Below are 19571 nucleotides of genomic sequence, written 5' to 3' on the forward strand. Positions count from 1 at the left end.
AAGGAAGGAAGGAAGGAAGGAAGGAAGGAAGGAAGGAAGGAAGGAAGGAAGGAAGGAAGGAAGGAAAGAAAGTTGATAGATGAATCTGTTTTTGACGTCAGAAGGAAAGAAGGGAACATTCCCAGTCATAAGGCTTTCTGCAGTGCGCCAGGACACCAGTATCGCCTTCACACAAATGCAGAGTAGGATGACTGTCTCTGTCCGACTTCTCAGGCATCCAAGAGCCCCAGAGTCAAGAGGGCAGAGACAGGTTCTAACTCAGGTGCTTGGAGACAGAAGATAAATGGCCCTGCCCCTCCTTGGACTGGGGATTTGCATTAATGATGTAGAGAATGAAGTAAGGAGAATGGACTGGGAGAGATAGAAGGGCCTTCAAACTTGACAAATTGAGAGTCAAAAACCTACTACCTAAGACCAGAGAGCAGGGTTTTCTACTCTGTTCCTCCCCTCTCCAGCCCTAGACTGGCTCTCTATTGGTAATCTAAAGATAGCCTGAGGCTCCCTTCACATGAGGAAGGAAGGTTAATTAGTCATTGTTTGAAGAGAGTGAGAAAAGCCTGATCCTGCTGTAACTCTAACAAATGTTTCAGGTTGCCCCCATTGCTGGCTGTGCCTGGAATGAATGAAGTGGTTTTGCAGCTCACTTCCGTGATGAATGTGTATATTCTGCCTCCTAATCCTGGAGGCCTAGTTCTCTGTACCTAGCCTGGCTTTTGAAACTGTTTTCTGTCCTTCAAATACAGTGTTACACTGGAGTTCTTCCTGCTATCAGAGTTAGGGCTTGGATCCTGAGAACTTCATTTGAACCCTGATTGGGTCAATAATATTTCTTTCCTTCTTCTGTAGCTCAAGAACTCCAAGAACATTTAGAGTGCAAGTAACTTCTCATCACCAAGTGAAACAGGAATTTCTTAACCATCTGACCTTTCAGAACAGGAAATCCGAATGTCCTAGACTTCCCTGCCTTGGCTGGTTTCACCCTATGAGAGACCTCAGCCTCCTGAGCAAGCTTGATGGGCGTGAGGTATTGGTTCTCTGCTAGGGTCAGAACTGTAATGACATTGACAATACAAGTCAACTGCTTATCACAAAGTGCTTGGGGAGCATATTAAGACTTTCAACAATGTGCCTTTCAGAACCCTGTAGGACATAAGTTTATAATGCTAGAGTCTGAGAGGCTGGGCTTATGGATGTTCTACACTTGAACCTTGAGGTCTGACTCCAATTCTGGTGTACATCAGCATTCATTTTCCTAAAACTATTTTCATAAGTAGCAAATAGGAAAATTATTTTGATTATCCCTCAATCTTTTTCCAGTTGTGTGTCTCAAACTGAAGCCTGGGTGCTGTCTCTGAGCGCTTCAGCTCAAGGCAAACACTCTACCACTTGAGCCACAGTGCCACATGGGGTTTTTTGATGGTTCATTGGAGGTAAGAATCTAACAGGCTTTCCTTCCCTAGGCTGTCTTCAAACTGTGATCTTCAGATCTCAGCCTCCTGAGAAAGTAGGTTTCCAGAGCCACTGGAATCTGGAGTAATGTTTTTGCCAGACCTGGAGCTTGAAATTAGGGCCTGGATACTGTCTTTGAGCTTCGTTTTCTCAAGGCTAGCACTCTATCACTTGAGCCACACCACAGCTTCTGGCTTTTTCTGAGTATGTAGCACTGAGGATTCAAACCCTGGCATTCATGCATGCTGAGCAAGATCTCTACCACTAAGCCACATTTCCAGACCCAACCTTACGATTTTATCCCTCAACTTGCCTATCCACAAGAAAAGGCTTCTGAGTATAAATCATCTAAACAAATCCGTATAGGAAGTTGTCCAAAGATAAATAAGATAAAACTCATACTGGGGACAGACTCTAACCATGTGATGACTTGACAAATGCCTCCATTTAATTATTATATTTCAAAACTTAATAAAGTATTAATGAAAATTAGTCAATGTACTGAATTATTGTGTATAATTTTATAATATATATACACAACATAATAAATATTATGTGTATAATAATACTAAATACAATAAACAATAAAATGAGTAAAATGAAAATTAAATACAAAATTAATAATAATAATCATAATATGAAATATACATACATATTTACCTATATATCTTTTTTTTTTTTTTTTTTTTTTTTGTCGGTCGTGGGGCTTGAACTCTGGGCCTGAGCGCTGTCCCTCAGCTCTTCAGCTCAAGGCGAGCGCTCTACCACTTGAGCTACAGTGCCACTTCCGGTTTTCTGGTGGTTTATTGGAGATAGGAGTCTCACGGTCTCTCCTGCCCGGGCTGGCTTTGAACCGCGATCCTCAGATCTCAGCCTCCTGAGTAGCTAGGATTATAGGCGTGAGCCAACAGCGCCCGGCTTTTACCTATATATCTTATATTACACATGTACACAAATATTTTTTCTATTGCAGGGTCTTAATTCAGGCCCTGGGAACTCTAGCTTGAAAATTTTTTCCTCAAGGACAGGGATCTTAGCCTTCACCCAAGGTGCAAAAGAGTTACATGGACAGTGAGCTCAAATCCCAGCAATGGCAGAAATACTGGCCCCAGTTCCCAGACAGTGACTTAATATTTGTAACAGAAACAGTTATGTTTATTCAGTTACATAATGAACACTGAAAAAAAATCAGTATAGAATTTTATACAGCTGTTCATACATCCCTTAACCCCAAAGTGCTTTTTGATCACTACATAATGGCCTCCATTTAATGAAGGTGATTGTTTAAATGCTTCATAAAGTATTAATTAATATCGACCAGTATCCTATTATGTAATTGTGTATAATTTTATCCTCGAATCATTCAAGTACTGCCCATTTAATCATGACATATATCACATTCCTTTGGTAATCATATGAATAGGAATGAATTTCATAGGATCTCCTGCCATTTGTTGGTGGCAGCCCAGGATTCAAGCTGTGGGCTCCAGCTCCTACCACTTAAACCTGAGGATAGGGAACTCACAGGTCTGTCTAAGATCATCAGCAAAACCAGGCATCAGTGGCTCTCAGCAGTCCTCCTTAAAACTTACAAGGCTGTGAAAGGAAGATCATGGTCAAAGTCACCCTAGGCAGGACAGTCCTTGAGACTCCTGTCCAACTTGTGCCATCAAAGACAGAAGTAAAGCCGTGTGGCTCAAGTGGTAGAGAGCTAGCCTTGATCAAAAACAACTCACAGATTGTGCCCTGATCCTGAGTTCAAGTCTGGGAACAAACAGACATACACAACAATCTGTGCAGCCATCCGGCTAAAGTGGGTCACTCTCTTGTCCCCAACTGGATTGGACAGAGTTCCCTGGGAAAGGGGCTGCCGTCATTTTGACTCCACCCATTCTGCCTGCATCAGAAGATTCCAGCCACACCTCTATTGTTTCATGGTTCTTTCTGACCAATGGGATACAAGAATGGTGGCCACGCCCACATTCCTTGCTGCCCAGTAGCATCTTGATTCTCTGTTTGTTGACACCACTACCTCCCCTCCCACCCTGACCTCGCCTCCCCTGTGCCCCATAGTCTGGCCCACGCCCTGCCACAAATGTGCCCCAGGGGTGGGGGTGGGGGTTGACCCGAGGATGCCACCCCCATCCCCAGCGACTAGTGTCCAGGATACGGGGAGATGCAGGTTGGGTGAGGAGTGGGCGCCAAAGATCCCCTGGCCTGGAGCAGTGGGAGCCACACAGCAGCACATCTGCGCCCTTCCACTCCCTGGTGGGAGCCCAGTGGCTTTAGTCAGAGGTGGGGAGCAGCATGTCTACACCTGCCTTCTGGGTTTTTTTCCTTTTTTTCTTGGGATGGGAGGTGTTGGATGCAGAAGATAGACACCCTTGCTGTGTGAGCCCTTGTCTTCTGTGCTCAGTCAAACTTTCACCTGAAGACAGAGAGACAGAGAGAGAGAGAGAGAGAGACAGAGACAGAGACAGAGACAGAGACAGAGACAGAGACAGAGACAGAGACAGAGAGACAGAGACAGAGAGACAGAGACAGAGAGACAGAGACAGACAGAGACAGAGACAGAGAGATAATCTTTTTCCTTGTACAGCCTGACTGTGCTCAGGTGAGTGATCCATTGGCAAATTGCAGGTACTGCATGCAGGAGTCTTCTGTCACCTGTCTGGATGTGTGTGTGTGTGTGTGTGTGTGTGTGTGTGTGTGTGTGTGTGTGTGTGTAGAATTGGGTTGTAACAAGGAGGCCGAATGCTTTGGTAACTTCTACCTGTTATCTTTGGGGCATGTATGGGCTTCACAGCTGAGGTCTGGGGGCCTGGAAGGGTGAGAGGCTTGAAGTGGACACAGCACAGTTAAATTACAAGAACAAGGGATCTGTGTGCAATGGAGCTGTGTACTCCCTTGGGCCTGGTTGGTGGCAGTGGGAGCTTGGGAGGATCTGGGAGTGTGGCCTGCAGGTGATGGCTTCCCAGGAGGACAGAGAGCATGGCCAACTCTTAGTAAGGATATGAGTTCTGCTAGTATGGAGCGCAACAGCATAGGTCAGTCTCTGGGTCTACTCATAATGATGTCTGATGGGCAAGGCCAACCCTATTTTAAATCTTGAGCTGTGATCTTCAGATCTCAGCATCCTGAGTACCTAGTATTATAGGCATGAGCCTCTGGCACTGGGACTCTGGTTCTTTTTGGTATATTAGGGTTTGACCTCATAGCCTTAGGCTTGCCAGTCAAGTCTTCTACCATGCGAGTCAAGCTTTTCTGTCTTGGGCATTTCTGAGATGGAGAATTAATATATGCTCATTCTGGGCTGGATCATGGTCCTCCGATCTGTGACAGGCCTGAGCCACGAGGCCTGTTCTTCTGTAGTTGGGATGGTAGATATGTAGCGACATGCTCAGTCATTGGTTTAGATGGATTGTTCCAAACTCAGTCCACGGCAGCCAATTCTTGACCAGAGGTGAATCTCTGGGTTGGGCCTCAACCATTGGACTTCAATCTCTTCATGGGACAGTTGTGAGGAAACAAGGGATTGATACAGAGGGATCTCTGGAGCAGGGACAGGCACAGAGGGAGGGGCCATCTGATACTGTTCTTGGCAATTCTGTGAGCATATGATAGGAAGATACCCGGAAAGATCTCAAATGGTGTGTGTTATTAACAGTGCAACAGTTATGGGATTATGAAACAAAACATGGCTCTCTTTCTTTATTACTCTATCCCCATGAGTAACGGGATCATTCACTTTGTTCAGTTTTGAAGCTGGGGAAACTGAGGCATAGAGAAGCCGGGTGACCTACTAATGACTCCCAGCTGACAGGAAGCTCAGCCTGACTTCTCTGCCATGCTCGCTAGGACAATGGGTGCTATTCAGTCCACTTCTTGTGGTGGGAAGTCCACTTCTTTTCAGTCATGAGACTTGAACTTTGGGCCTAGGGCAGCTCCCTGAGCTCCTCAGCTCAAAGCTACCACTCTACCACTTGAGTCACAGCACCACTTCCAGTTTTTTGGTGGTTCTTTGGAGATAAGAGTCTCACAGGTGTTCCTGCCCAGGCTGGCTATAAACCACATTCTTCATATCTCAGCTTCCATTGTACATAGGATTATAGGCCTGAGCCACCAGCACCTGGCTTAAGTGTAATTTTGACCTTCTTTCTTTCACTTTCTCTCTCAGGAACTGATTCAATGGGTGCTGGAGGAGGTGGTCCAGCAACCCCATGTGGCTGGAACCAAGGTGGTCCTCTCATTCTCGAGGTAGGCTGTGGGTCAGGAGCTGTCTCGCTCAGTCTGTTGTACCAGCTCCATGAGGTAAGTCCCTCTGTGCCCTGGCTACACTGTGACAGTTATCCATTGTCCATCTAGACTTACTGGACTCAAGTACTGTGTTCAATGCTCTTTTCTAGCAAAAATTCCTGGCTATAATTATGATACAGAGTTATAGAATGAAAATGTAATGCCATCTTAAGAAAGTCATTTAGGGTTCTGGGAATGTGGCTTCATGGTATGGTGATTGCCTAGCATGCATAAAACCCTGGGTTCAATTCCTCAGTACCACATAAATTGAAAAGGAAACACTGGAAGTGGTCCTGTGCCTCAAGTGGTGGAGGGTTAGCCTTGAGGGAAAAAAAACGCTGAAGAATAATTCCCAAGCACCGAGTTTCAGCCCCAGGACTGCCAAAACAACAGCAACAACAACAATGAACATTTAGTTAGTAAATGCGAAATAAAGAACCCATACTTGGAATATATAATTGCTCCTTCCATACTGATACCTGACAATAGTTCCTAATACATGTACTTTATCTATGTAAGGATACTGTGTTGAAAAAAATGTTTTGTTCATTGAGTCATACCAATTAATGCTAGGAATGTGCTTAGATGTCAGGTGAAGATTAATTCTGGAAATTCAAATATTCCAGGCTTTTTAGTGGGGTCGCTGCTAATCACAATGAGAAGGATATAGTGTAAGTGAGATTCAGAAACTATTTTGGCCAGTCATCTTACAAAACAGGCAGAGGCTAATTAACAGTTGTGACAGAAGAGAAGGAATAACGCCAGATGGAAAGAATAAATGATAGTAACTAAGGTATAGTAGAAACCGTTCTAGGGAACCATTTTTGCTTATTAAAGAACTAGTTATCAACTAGGCTTATTCCTCATTGCCTTTGGCATTCAAAATCTCCTAGGCTAGTTCTTAATCTCTGTGTGATGAATGTATCTCCTTCTATGCTGATCTTTCATACCTGATCTCCTTTGCTTTCTAAAAATCTGTCTTGCTGTATTTATCTATGAACATTTCCTAATATTAAATACACCTACAAAGATGAAAGAGGATGCTAATGTAAGAGTCCCATAGCTCATGAGTCATTTATGTAACAAAATGGAAAAGGAGGACATATTTATTGCTACCTTAATTATTCTGAAAAGCTGCAATGTCACATCATATGGTTCATATTTCCATTCTTTGTCTACATAGTGACATTAAGTGCACATAAATGCAATTATGAGTGGGGTGCTGGTGGCTCATGCCTGTAATCCTAGCTACTCAGGATGTTGAGTCCAGAGGATTGTGGTTCAAAGCCAGCCTGGTCAGGAAAGTCCATGAAACCCTTATCTTCAATTAACCCCAGAAACCCGGAAGTTGTGCTGTAGCTAAAGTGGTAGAGTGCTCAAGTTTTGCTGAAGAGCTGAGAGACAGTGCCCAGGATTAAGGTTCAATCCCCACAACCAACAAAAAAGTGCAAATATAGGTTTAAGTTTCCCCCAAAGGAATGATGAAATCAATTGTAATCTTCCCAAATGATTTAGTAGTGCACCTACTTTTACTGAGTTATTTGTTATGGCTTCTTTGCTAAACATATTCTCTTCTTTAAAAATTGTCAAATATTAGCTTTATAATAAACTTCATCTAATATTTCTAGGTTCAAAAGAGAAGTCCATAGAGTTGATGTCACTTGGCTTTCTTAGTGTCTTAGTTCAAAGCCAACCCAGGCAAGAGAGTCTGTCAAACACTTATCTGTAATTAAACACCAAAAAAGCCAGAAGTGGAGTTTTGGCTCAAGCAGTGGAGTACTAAGTTTGGGCCAGGTAGGAAAGAAAGACAACTGTTCAGGGACAGGGGCCAGTCTCTAAGTTCAAGCCCCAGAACCAGCACAAACTAAACAAACAAGCAAACCAAACAAACCCTGGGTATTTCTTTGGGACTCTCCTTAAAATAGTGGTGGTCTGAGAAGAGGCTGCTTTTGCTGATCATACTCACTGGATCCTGCTTTTTTGGAATTCTTATTGCTATGGAAAACTCAAGATCAGACTAAAGGAATTGAAAACTGATTCCTGCAACAAGAGAATCATCTCAGGAGTGAAACATCCATCCATAAGACACTTTAAAACCTCCAGGTCTTTGCTTCTTTGCAGTAGAACACTTTTAAAACAAAGTTATTTCCTTTTGTTCTATGCCTGCCTTCAAATGGCATATTGTTTCCTTTTGCAAAACTCTCAACCAGAAGTTTACAGACAAGTTTTATATGAGTAAAGGACACACTCACAAAAGTCAGGGACAGAATTTCCTTCCAGCCTTGGATTCTTTTCTTGTACAGTACAAAGGAAAGCAATAGTTAACTTGAACTTTGTCATTTCTCTATGTTAAATTCCTCTCCTGGGATCAGTTTCCACATCCAGTAACAGTTACTTCCACTTACTTCCAGTAACAATTTATGGTGCTGCTCCAGAAAAAAATGAATGTTTTCTGGCTTCATTGAAATAGCACAAAGACACTTTTGGACATGAGGTAACACGTGTTTCAGAGACAACTTAGTAAAGACAAATGCAATTTAAATTGCTTATAAATACATTATCCATGAGAATATTTTGTTCAAACTTCTCATGTGCTCTGTAAATTAAGGTGAATTTTAAATGGTAAGAAGGTTCTCAGATAATTTTTTGTGAGTCTATATGCTGTGCATTAATTTCCCAACTGTACATGAGTTAACCATAAAAGAAACAATAGCAATTATAGGAGAAAAAGAAGTTCTGTGTTTATGTATAAGTGTTCAATACAATATACAAGACTCTACAAATAAAAAATTGAAACAATAAAGCCAAGTCCCATATGTAGATTTATGGGAGTGATATAGAGAAAGCATTACCCCTAAGTGGAACGTGAAGCATGAGGCCACTCCCTTTCTAAATCACGCTTGCTAATCATGTAAATGTGCAAAAAGGAGAATGGAAGAATGATTCTTTTTCCAATGCAAGTCACATATGTGAGAACAGACTTAACTGGAAAAAAAGAGTCTATCTTGAGGGAACAGGAATTATACTAGCAATGAACCTGGTGGCTAAGATCACATTTCTTGTTCTTTCCTTTTCTTATATTCCTTTTTATTGTTGTTTTTCGTGGCACTTGAAATATGGGACTGGGCACTGTCCCTCTGAAACGCAGCTCAAGGCTAGTGCTCTTCCACTTGAGCTGCAGTGCCGCTTCCAGTTTTCTGGTAATTATTGGAGAAAAAGAGTCTCCAGGACTTTCCTACCCGTGCTGACATTAAAACCCAATCCTCAGATTTCACAACAACTTGGTTTATGATCACATTTCTAACAGTGTACACCCAGGATATGTATTGTATATGTTCATCTAACTTTATATGAATTCTTGAGTTAAAAATCTGGGCTACAGTTAGACTTTACACTCACAAAAGTGTTTGAAGTTTAAAAGTTGATACTCCTAGAAAATTAAAACCTAAGAATGTAAAGGAGTCTGGGAGGTTCAATTTGCATCCAGCTTGGACAGTATAGGCTTTGAGACACTACCTATAATTAACCAGCCAAAGCTGGGATACCAGTCACGAGCAAGATTGCTGAATTACAGCTTTAAGTTTTTGCATACATGTATACATACAAACATACACATACACACAAAGGCACTTATAGGTGCACACAAAAATACACAAATGAAACAACTCTCAGAATATGTAGAAAAGTTAGAAAACAATAGAAAATTGGTCCTGAGTAAGACTAGAATCAAGTGATAATTTTTAATATTAGAAAGCCCTCAAGTGAACTTTCCCCCAGAAGTTGAGAATATTACATAGGTAGGGACCAGAGATAGTAAGAGAGTCAAGCAATCATTCTTAACGGGATAGGATACATAGTGGAATGAATCAGGGAAGCCTGCAGGTGCATCAAAAAATGTTCATATCCTGTGTCAAATGTTAAAACACCTTTGAAAATAGTACATAAACAGTCTGAGCAGTCAGTCTAGTGGATAAAATCATAGGAGAAGTTCAGAATTTCTACTCTGTTTCTAGATTAAATAAACAAACTATGCCAGGGCAATGTGATACAAGCCTGGAATTCTAGCACTCAGACAAGAGATAAGAGAGTGGAATTACATAATGATACCTTCCCTGGACCAGATAGAATAATTTTGTCTCAGTAAAACTAACCAAACAACAAGAAAGGAATACACAGTTAGAAGTTTGGCCTAATTTTTCATTATGTTTTGAGAAGTCAAGTTTCCTATTGAATGCACCTCATATATATCCTCACTTGTGTTTTAAATGCTCTCATCATTACAGAACATTCGTAGATGCAAAAGAGCTCATAATTCCCATCCCTCATTCTGTTGGATTCCAAATAAATGTTGAAGGATTACAAAAGCTTAAGACTGGAGAAATAGCAAAGTTCGTCTAATGTAGGATTTTGTAGACCTTGTTAAATTAGAATTTAGATTTAAAATATATTTTTTGGATTTGTTTGTAATTTCATATTCTATAGGATACTACAAAATTCTTTCAAAGTAGAGGGATTAATTGAAAAATTCACAAATAATTCTGGCATTCTATTTGCCTAGATATTCTTTCACGACAGTTATAATTAGAACATAGTTAATAGATAATTCGCAGAGTTCATGTATACCATGTTAATATGAATAATCTAGACAGAGTTGCCAAAAATGGATGACATTAATTTATACATTGAGAACAACCAATTTTTAAAGGTTTGGTTTAATATGGTATGAAGAGAGTAATTGTGTGACATCTTCTTTCTTCTACCTATATGTACCACAGGAAGCCATTTCCTTATTTACGTGCCTTTGTATACATGGAGAGAAATGCTAGCTTTGGGTTTTTTTTTCAGTTTTTTTTATTGGTTCATCCTAGAACTTGAACTCTTGGCATGGACAGGGTCTCTGATCCTGTTTATGCTCAAGGCTCAAGCCCTACCACTTCAACCTCAGTGCCACTTGGGTCTGGCTTTTGCAGAGAAGTTTTTTGGAGATAAGATTCTAAGAAACCTTCCTGCCTGGGTGGGCTTTGAATCATAATTTTCCTATCTTAGCATACTGAATATCTATTATAGTTAAAAAAGTCTAAATATAAATAATATTTGCAAGTGTTCTGATCTCAAGAATACCAGTGGAGGAAAAATGATGCAGCTCTGTTTATTGTGGTGTTCTTTTCAGAACAAGGAGGGTGTCACATTAGCAGAGGTGTAGTATTTTTTCAAAATAGAGATAAGGTATTCATAATGTGAATTAAGGAATTTTAAGGTATCCCTTACAAGTTGGAAACTGTTGGGCTAGGATGACTTTATGGCATAAATCTTGGGATTGATGGTCATAGACATAATAGCTTACTCTTATAAACAATTGTTTACCCTTGAAGAATTAATTATTACACATGCTTCACAGTTTTATCCTCTACAAGAATGTGGCTATTTTTCTGTTTACTTCTCAATCTGGACACCCCATTGGAAATTGCATCTATTGCAGAATTAATTAACATGCTAACAGTTACTGTTTTGAATCTCTTAGGAATGTTGAGAATTTAAAAATGAGTAGTAGTTAGTCATAGGAATTTTGAAGAACACATATATTCTGTCCTCTTAAAAACTTACTTACTTTTAAAATTATGGGTTTCCATAGTATTAAACTGGGTCCTGTCGTGGGGCCTGAATTCTGGGCCTGGGCGCTGTCCCTCAGCTCTTCAGCTCAAGGCTAGCGCTCTACCACTTGAGCTTCTGGCTTTTTTTCTTTTTGCTTATGTGGTGCTGAGAAATCGAACCCAGGGCCTCAGGCATGCAAGGCAAGCGCTCTACCACTGAGCCATCTTCCCAGACCCTGTTTTCTGTTTTAGAATGAGAAAGTACTAAATGTATTCTTTTTTGAAAAATTTGGCAAATATATTGTGAAAATAGTGTCTAGTTGGATAACATTCAAGTTGATGAACCTCTGATAAATAAGGGGTAATTAATTCAAATTAGAAGCCAAATATTATTGATTTTTAAAATGTTACTACATAAAGAATAATATTTACTGTGCCAATACAGTAAAATTACATTTTACACAGCTTATTTTTTCAATTTTATTATCAAATTGATGTACAGTGACTTTACACTAATTGTAAGGTAGTGAATAAAAAACATTTCAAACTTGTTACCCCTCCCTCATTTTTCTCAGTTTTCCTTCACCCCTTCACCCCTCACAAGTTGTAAAGTACATTTCTAACATATTGTCTTGTGAGTATTGCTATTGCATTGGTTTGCCTTTTGTCCTTTGTCTCACCATTGTCTCACCATACAGCAGGGATAAACCATAGGGGAAAACCCCAAAGAAAACAGAAATCACATAGTTCATCAAAAACAACATCCACAAGTGAAAAAAAAATCTGGTTCCATATCTTGGAATTCATTTTGCTTAGCATCAGCTAATATGGTTACATATATGCAAAACAAAGCCACTGGAAAATAATAGCTGCATGGATACTATATCATGAAAACAGCATGTTAACATTTTGATGGTAAAGGTGGAATTAGGATTGGTGAATTTGCGGTTCTGATAAAGGATTTTCAACAGTTTTAAATTTATGACAGGTAAAATTCAATAGTTCAAAATTTTTAATAACAGCCTATTAAGAAAATTTAAAATTGCCTGGAAGAATAGGCTCTCATGCAAAGAAATCCAAGGAGACTTAGTAGAGAGGGAGCAATATGGATGAAGATGGCTTTTTTTCAAACTAAACAAACAAACCTCAGAAACCTTGCTGTAATTCCTGTAGGTTCCCTTGGAATTGTCCTTACCCAGGAACTATATTCTCACTGTTTGAAAGAAGGTTGTATTGGAATTTAAATTAAAAGTTCTTTAAAAAATAAGGCATCAAAATTTGTGAATGTACCTTCAATTACCAAATAGTAATTCTCTGAAAAAGATAATTTGAGTCAAAATATTTAGGGAGAAAGTGCCCTCCACAATGAAAGAAGGTGTTGGGATTACACATTTCTGTTTGTAACACTTTCCACAATGTCTTTGGACGTGAAGCAGTGAAACACAGAAAAAAAATTTGATTGGATACTTCAAACCAATGATTTCTCATTTCTAAGTGGCTCACAAAAAATAATATTTTTATTATTATGAAGTAGTCTAGACTTCTTTTATTACATATGCCAAAAAGTTCAGAAAAGAATTGAGCAAATGGAAAAATTAATAATAAAATTTTTCTTAGAAGCCTTAGCTAAGCATATTGACTTCAGCAGTGAAGGGAGGCCAAAACTTTTTGATGTAAATTGTGTTAGTATTTTTACTCCCTAAAGTGATTTTACAGAGCCCATTTGGCTCACTACAATGCAGAACTGATTGAATGAAGACATGAAAATACATTCCACATCCAAATGAGGCAACTTGAAGAGTTTTAAAAGAGAAATAATGAAGATGTAGCAGTGGTGGAGCCCGTATGGTCCTTCAGCTTCACTAGACTGGAAGCCAAGAAGCTGTGATTAATTGGAACTCTGGCAAGAGCTAAGAGTAGGACATAGAAGTAGGACATAGAAGCATTTTCCTTTTGTAACAGACACTTTCTTCCAAGGTATGGGTGATTTAACTCTATTCTCCTCCATACATCTTGGTGAACAAATGAAGACCAAGAGAAAAATAATCTATTAAAATAATTTTGCATAGAATAACTTCACTGTTCCTGATATGGTATCTAAGGAGAATCTTAAGAGAGAAGATTAAAAAATGCAGTATTTTGTGGTTTCCTCTAAGCATCTTCTTAGCAAAATATATCTTTGAGGTTAGACAATTCTGATTGAACCAACAAGTGATGGAGTACTTATTTTGTGGGCACTTTAGACACAAGAAGTCTTTCAAGGTAAAAGAAAAATATATATAGCCAAATATTTGTGATCACAGCATCTTGGACTGTTTTCTGGATACAAAATTTTACATTAGATTTCTCCTTATTAACATAGATGTTGTTTCATGGCAACCAAATACAAGAGGGGAGTTTTATGGACTCGCTTGGCCAATTAAACAGCATGAAAGAAGAAAATGGCAAATAATATTTAATGAAATTACTTTGACCAATTACTTTGCCAGAAGAAAGAAGGAAAAATATAATTCAAAATCAATTGACTTAAAAGTATGAAGAAAGAGTAGGGAAGAGAGATTAGAGAAAATATAGAGGATCGTTTTCTCTCCAGTGGAGTAATGCGTTCTTGATCTTGTTTCTTCCATTCTACCTCACAAGCTACCAAGTGTTTCTCAGGACTGGATTATCCAGATCAGACAGAAATCTCGTAGAAGTAAGATACTGTATGCAGCAGATATAGGTGATTTATAACCTTAGACAATCTATTTAATTCTGTTGAAAATTCTCCCCTATCCCAAACTTCCCTCTTTGAACAGCTTTGTTTGCTTTTCCCGACTGCCATTCATTAACTGATTAAAATTTTGAGTGGTCATATACATACTCTCTAGAGATTGCTGTTTGGTTGTGAGTTTTGTGTGTTTTTGTTTCTAGATGTGTTTTTAACTGAATTTTAAAAGTTTGTGCAATTGTGTTACAATTAAATATATCCATCTAATTGTCCAATGCTCCTAGATCAGAGTCACTCCTTCTATCATTCTCAACCAACCCTTTCTCCAAGATTTATTTCCAATTTGCCACTTCCTTCATCATATGTGTACATTCAGTATTCTAGCTGTATTTGCTCCTTGTTCATTTTTCATTCATTTTATGTCTTTACTATAATTCCTCTTTGGTTTCAACTTCTGATATTCATTCTGTTAAACTGTCTATTAATACTTTGAAAGGTTTATATACATTCCATGGAGTTTCAATCCTGCATATTCTTGAAATGATGTCAGCTTATATTTCCATAATTCATTCATCTGCAGCAACAATTTGCAAGACTGGAGACGGGAAGCACCTAAACATGATTTTTTCTCAACCGTTTGAAAGATTAATCTTTCGTCAAAAAGAAAGTTAAAAATGGCTTAGAATGTATTCCTAACTATGCATTTTTATAAATGGCTTTGTAAAATCGTGTAATTCTTTTATTTTACATGGAATAATATTTTCTACTACCTATAAGTTTTGGAAAAAGAACATTTTAATTTATTCCTAGAGAGGAATATGATAGAAATAGAAGACAGATATTATGTTTGTCATATCTCTGATTAGTACCCATATTCAAGACTTAAAGTCGTATTTCTTACTATGTTAGACAGAGGGAAAACATAAAATAACATATGATGAGGCAACTATTTGTGATTGTTTAAAATGTACCTTATTAAATGATGAAATTTATTAGCTAAGTTTGGGTTTGAAATTTAGGAGGCTGACATATTAAACACATTTCTGAAAGGCCCATACTGAAAAACACAAATTGTGGGTGGTACTATTCTACACTTTATTGAATGGTTGAACATGTTTGGCATTAGTGCTGTGTAAATAATTCAACTCTATTGTAACTTGCTCCCTACACTTGAAAAACTTGTAATGTCACTAAGTATCATCAACTTGTCAAATGTTATTTTGGCGTAAGTGATTTTTTTTAATTTAATTTAATTTTATTTGTGAACATACTGTACAGAAGGGTTACAATTACATGGGCAGGATAATGCGTACATGTCTTACCAAGCATTGCAGCCTCCTCCTTTGATTTACCCTCTACATCCCTTCCCAGCCTCCCCCCTCCCCCCCAATCCCAATCCTTCTCCTTCCCCCCCCTTGCCCCCCCCCCGCACCGACGTTGTAAGGCTCGTTTTGGACATGACAACTTGTAATTCTCATTGTTGCAAGAGGTCCACCTGTATCCTTAAACACTGGTTTTTCTCCATCTCCTCCACAAGTTATACTGACATCAAGCATAGTGAAAGCAGGGGTTATACTGTGGGGGAGGGACATACAACGCAACAAAGAGATAATCTTATAAATGCGTTAGAAACACATGCATGAAAGAAAAAAACATTAAAATACATATCTAAGGGTTCATTTTCCTGACCTCACATTATCTGACCTTTTCCGCTTGACTCATACATATACTAGATATTGCAAATAAGGGAAACCATGGGACCTATGCTTCTTTGGGCCTGGCTTCCTTCACTTAATATAATTTTTTCCAAGTTTTTCCATTTCCTAACAAATGGGGAAATGTCATTCTTTCTGATGGAGGCATAGAATTCCATTCTGTATGTATACCACATTTTCTTGATCCATTCATCTACTGAGGGACATCTGGGTCGTTTCCATATCTTAGCTATGGTAAATAATGCTGCAATAAACATTGTTGTGCTGGTAGCTTTAGTGTTGTCTTGTTTGTAAACATTTGGGTAAATGCCCAAAAGTGGGATTGCTGGTTCATAGGGGAGATCTATGTGAAGTCTTTTGAGGAACCTCCATACTGCTTTCCAAAGTGGTTGAACAAGTTTACATTCCCACCAACAATGAAGTAAGGGCGAAATGGTTTTTTAAAGTTTATTTGAAAAGGAATATACTTTCAGGAGATTAAATGTAGATTATCATTGGTTTGAGAGTGACATTTTTATACCACAGAACCATGTTGTACTGAACTCCCAGAGTTTTGAAGCACTCCTTAGTGCTTCAAATGTTTTTCTGAATTACATTTGACCTCTAAATCAAGTTTTCGGGCTTTGTTAGACCAATTATAGATCTATCCTTCTAGGAACTATTTTTTTGGCCCACTTATGTTGGAATAAAATCTTTCGTTAATCATAGGTGAGGGATATTAAAAATAATCTTATGACAATTTGTGAACTTTTTCACTCATATGGGCTGGTTATCTGTAAGTTGAATGTTTGAATTACAGTACTTTCTCTCAAATTTTGAGATCTCATCCTTCATTTTAAGTTGCCTTGCATTTCACAATTGCTTACTGCTAATTCCTGCATCTCAAGGAATTGGGGCCCTGAAATATAGGAAATGCGAAATTGAGATTGGTCTTCAATTACTTTGTGTTGATATATTGCATGGGCCTTGGTGAAAAGTCTTGCCCCTGTTATCTGATGATGCAGGTAAATGGGCCTTGGGATCCTAGGACCCATGGGTACTGCAGAAGAATAATATTTTTTAGACATCTTAGCAAAATTTGGGCATAATCAGTAAGAATGCTTCAGAAATATGGACAAAAGCAGTTTGGAACAAGCGAGTTAAAACAATAAACAGAGCAGCAGAGTAAAATCCATTACAGATTAGAGGAAAACATTGTTTTATTATCATGTGGATTCAGAAGACCAAGAAAGGTTATAATGTATCACAAGTTTATACTAAAAAGATTGCATTGATACGTTTTCTAGTCTAATACATATTTGAAACCTAAATATTTATATTTCAATTCTGTTTATTGAAGTAAATAAATATCAATTTATTTGTCAAATTATCAACTAATTCTAGTAAGTTTCATTGTGTGAAATATAAAATCAGCACATATAACTATATATAATATGATTAAAAGACACACATTTTGTATTGTTCTGTTGTAGTTACTGTATCAAAGGCAACTCTGTTTTAAAGTATGATTCCATTATCTCTACTTCTGTGCTTGATAGAGTTAGATCTAAAGCTTTATCATTTGTAGATTTACAGCATGGAGGCAAGAGGAAACACTGTGATTAAAACATTATCAATTTAATGCCTAATAACGAGGAGAAACATATGCACTTCTCCTGCAACTATGAAAATATTTGGTGATAAAAAGGCAGGAGTGTAAGTTCCTGCCAGGAACTTACAGACAGGCCAGGACATTAAGTAATCATGCATACGAACAATTTTTTCACTTCTTGGCTTTAGCTACTTTTAAATGGAAGGTATAATAAACAATTATATTTTGATAAAATACCTTCTCGTCTGAACAGTTCTGTTTGAACTGTTCATCTCTCTATGATCCCTTGTAACCAAGATTAGTTTTGTTCTAGTAAGAAAATCTTTGCTGTCAGGGTAAGGTATTCTGGTTGGTCTGTTCCCACATGGAAGAAGGGTAAAGGCTCAGGTAGACATTTGTTCCAGTAACACCTCATTTGGGAAAATGTCAGCTGAAGAAATTTAGAAGTAGCGCTTAAGCAACGCTTAGTTTGAATCCATTAGGTCCACAAAGCTGGATAAATAAGTACTTGAAAAAGCCATCACCTTTGGACCTAACTATAAATAATAGAGAGTATGATCAAATTCCAAATAAAAAGACTTAAGATATTCATTGGCAAAAAAAGTTTGCAAATGTGAGCAATCGTCTGATCAATATAATTTTTCCCAATATTCACAGAATTTTAGGGAAATAAGATCGATAGCATTGTTAGGAACAATAAGGTTTCCTTCTTACAAGTAGGCACCCATAGATATAAGCCTGTATAAAGATTGCAGCATTAACTATTAAATTTAGAGGATACTACATGCTTCAGCAGCACGTATACTCAAATTACAATACAGAGATTAACATGGCACTTGCACAAGGATAATAAGAAAATTTGAGAAATATTCCATATTTTTCATTCTTCAGATGCAAGAAATGAAAAAAGTGATTAAAAAGTTGATTACAAAATTAAAAGTGTAACAATACACGTAATTCATATAATTAAATTTAGTTTGACATCAGTGTATTAAATCACCTCAGGCCATACCTGAGCGCTCACACAGAGAGTCCGGGACGAAGGAGCCAGACGCAGCGGCCGAGCGGATTCTACTCAACACCAGCAAGAACCAACAAAGAGCGGACATCTTCACCCTGCAGCTTGCAGACCAGAGACGACCCAGGATCCAAGACTCGGCACCAGAGACGACCCAGGACCCAAGACTCAGCGTGAGTACAAGCCCGACATCCTCACTCCTCAGGGAGCAGAGGAAGGAAGGCCACCCCTCCCCCCCCAGCACCGGTGATCTCCATCTTGGATACCGACAAAGCTCGGAGTTGCTGCTAGCTTCAGCTCAGGCCTTGGAATAAAATGAGTCATTTAGCAGGTCACAAGAACTTAACGCCGAAGTGACCTGCCAGACTCAGCTCCATCCAGGGAAAAGTCACCCAGCACAGGCGCCAGCCTAGCCTCACTGGGTAACCAGAGCCAGAGGCTGCCCCTCCCTCTAGCAGCCACCACAATCAATTGAAAAACAGAAACCCTGAGAATGGCTCCAGGCTGGGCGCTGTGAGTTATCACAAAATAGCCCCCGGGAAAAGCTACTGTTTGCTGAAAGGCCTCAACTCCACCCAGAACCTAGCCTCATCACCACATCCCCCTCTTTTGTGACTCTCAAAGCAGACCACCCTCCCAGAAAACTAACCTGGGAGGGGGATCTCAAAATCTTGGGTAAAGCAGAGCATTTTTCTGCCTCTTCCAACCAACTGACTTAAGAAACCAATCAAGCCACAGGACCTCAAGCTGACCAGAGACTCCAAGAGACTGGTTGCAGACAAAAGGGAGATACAGGATTCTTCCCACTCCTCCCCCCCCAAAAACAAAAAAACAAAAAAAAAAAAATCAAAAGACTTTTTTTTTCTTCTTTTTTTTTTTTTTCTTTTTTTTTTTTTCTCTGTTTTTTCTTCTCCTTCTTTTCTTTTTTTTGCTTGTTTTTTGTTTTTCGTTACCTTATATATATATATATATATGTATATAAATTTTTTTCCCTTCTAAAACTTTTATCAATCTTTAATTTTTGCCTCTTCTGAAAAAATAATTGTTTTCCAGTAACTTTTTTTCTCATCTTATAATTTTTATTTCAGAATTACGTGAATGAGAGTTTTCCTTTCTTTTCTTGTCTTCTTTCTCTTTTTCTTTCTTTCTTAATTATCTTTTTGTTTTTTATCTAGCTCTACTGAACTTCTGATCTTTTCTT

General features: G+C 38.6%; 1 pseudogene; it reads left to right on the forward strand.

The window, feature by feature from the left end:
- Positions 1 to 18136: 18136 nt before the first annotated feature.
- On the forward strand, positions 18137 to 18233 carry LOC138815683 (U6 spliceosomal RNA; annotated as a pseudogene).
- The last annotated feature ends 1338 nt before the right edge of the window (positions 18234 to 19571 follow it).

This window comes from Dipodomys merriami, unplaced genomic scaffold, assembly GCF_024711535.1.
Source record: "Dipodomys merriami isolate MVZ:Mamm:240054 unplaced genomic scaffold, mDipMer1.0.p SCAF_658, whole genome shotgun sequence".
Lineage (NCBI taxonomy): Eukaryota > Metazoa > Chordata > Mammalia > Rodentia > Heteromyidae > Dipodomys > Dipodomys merriami.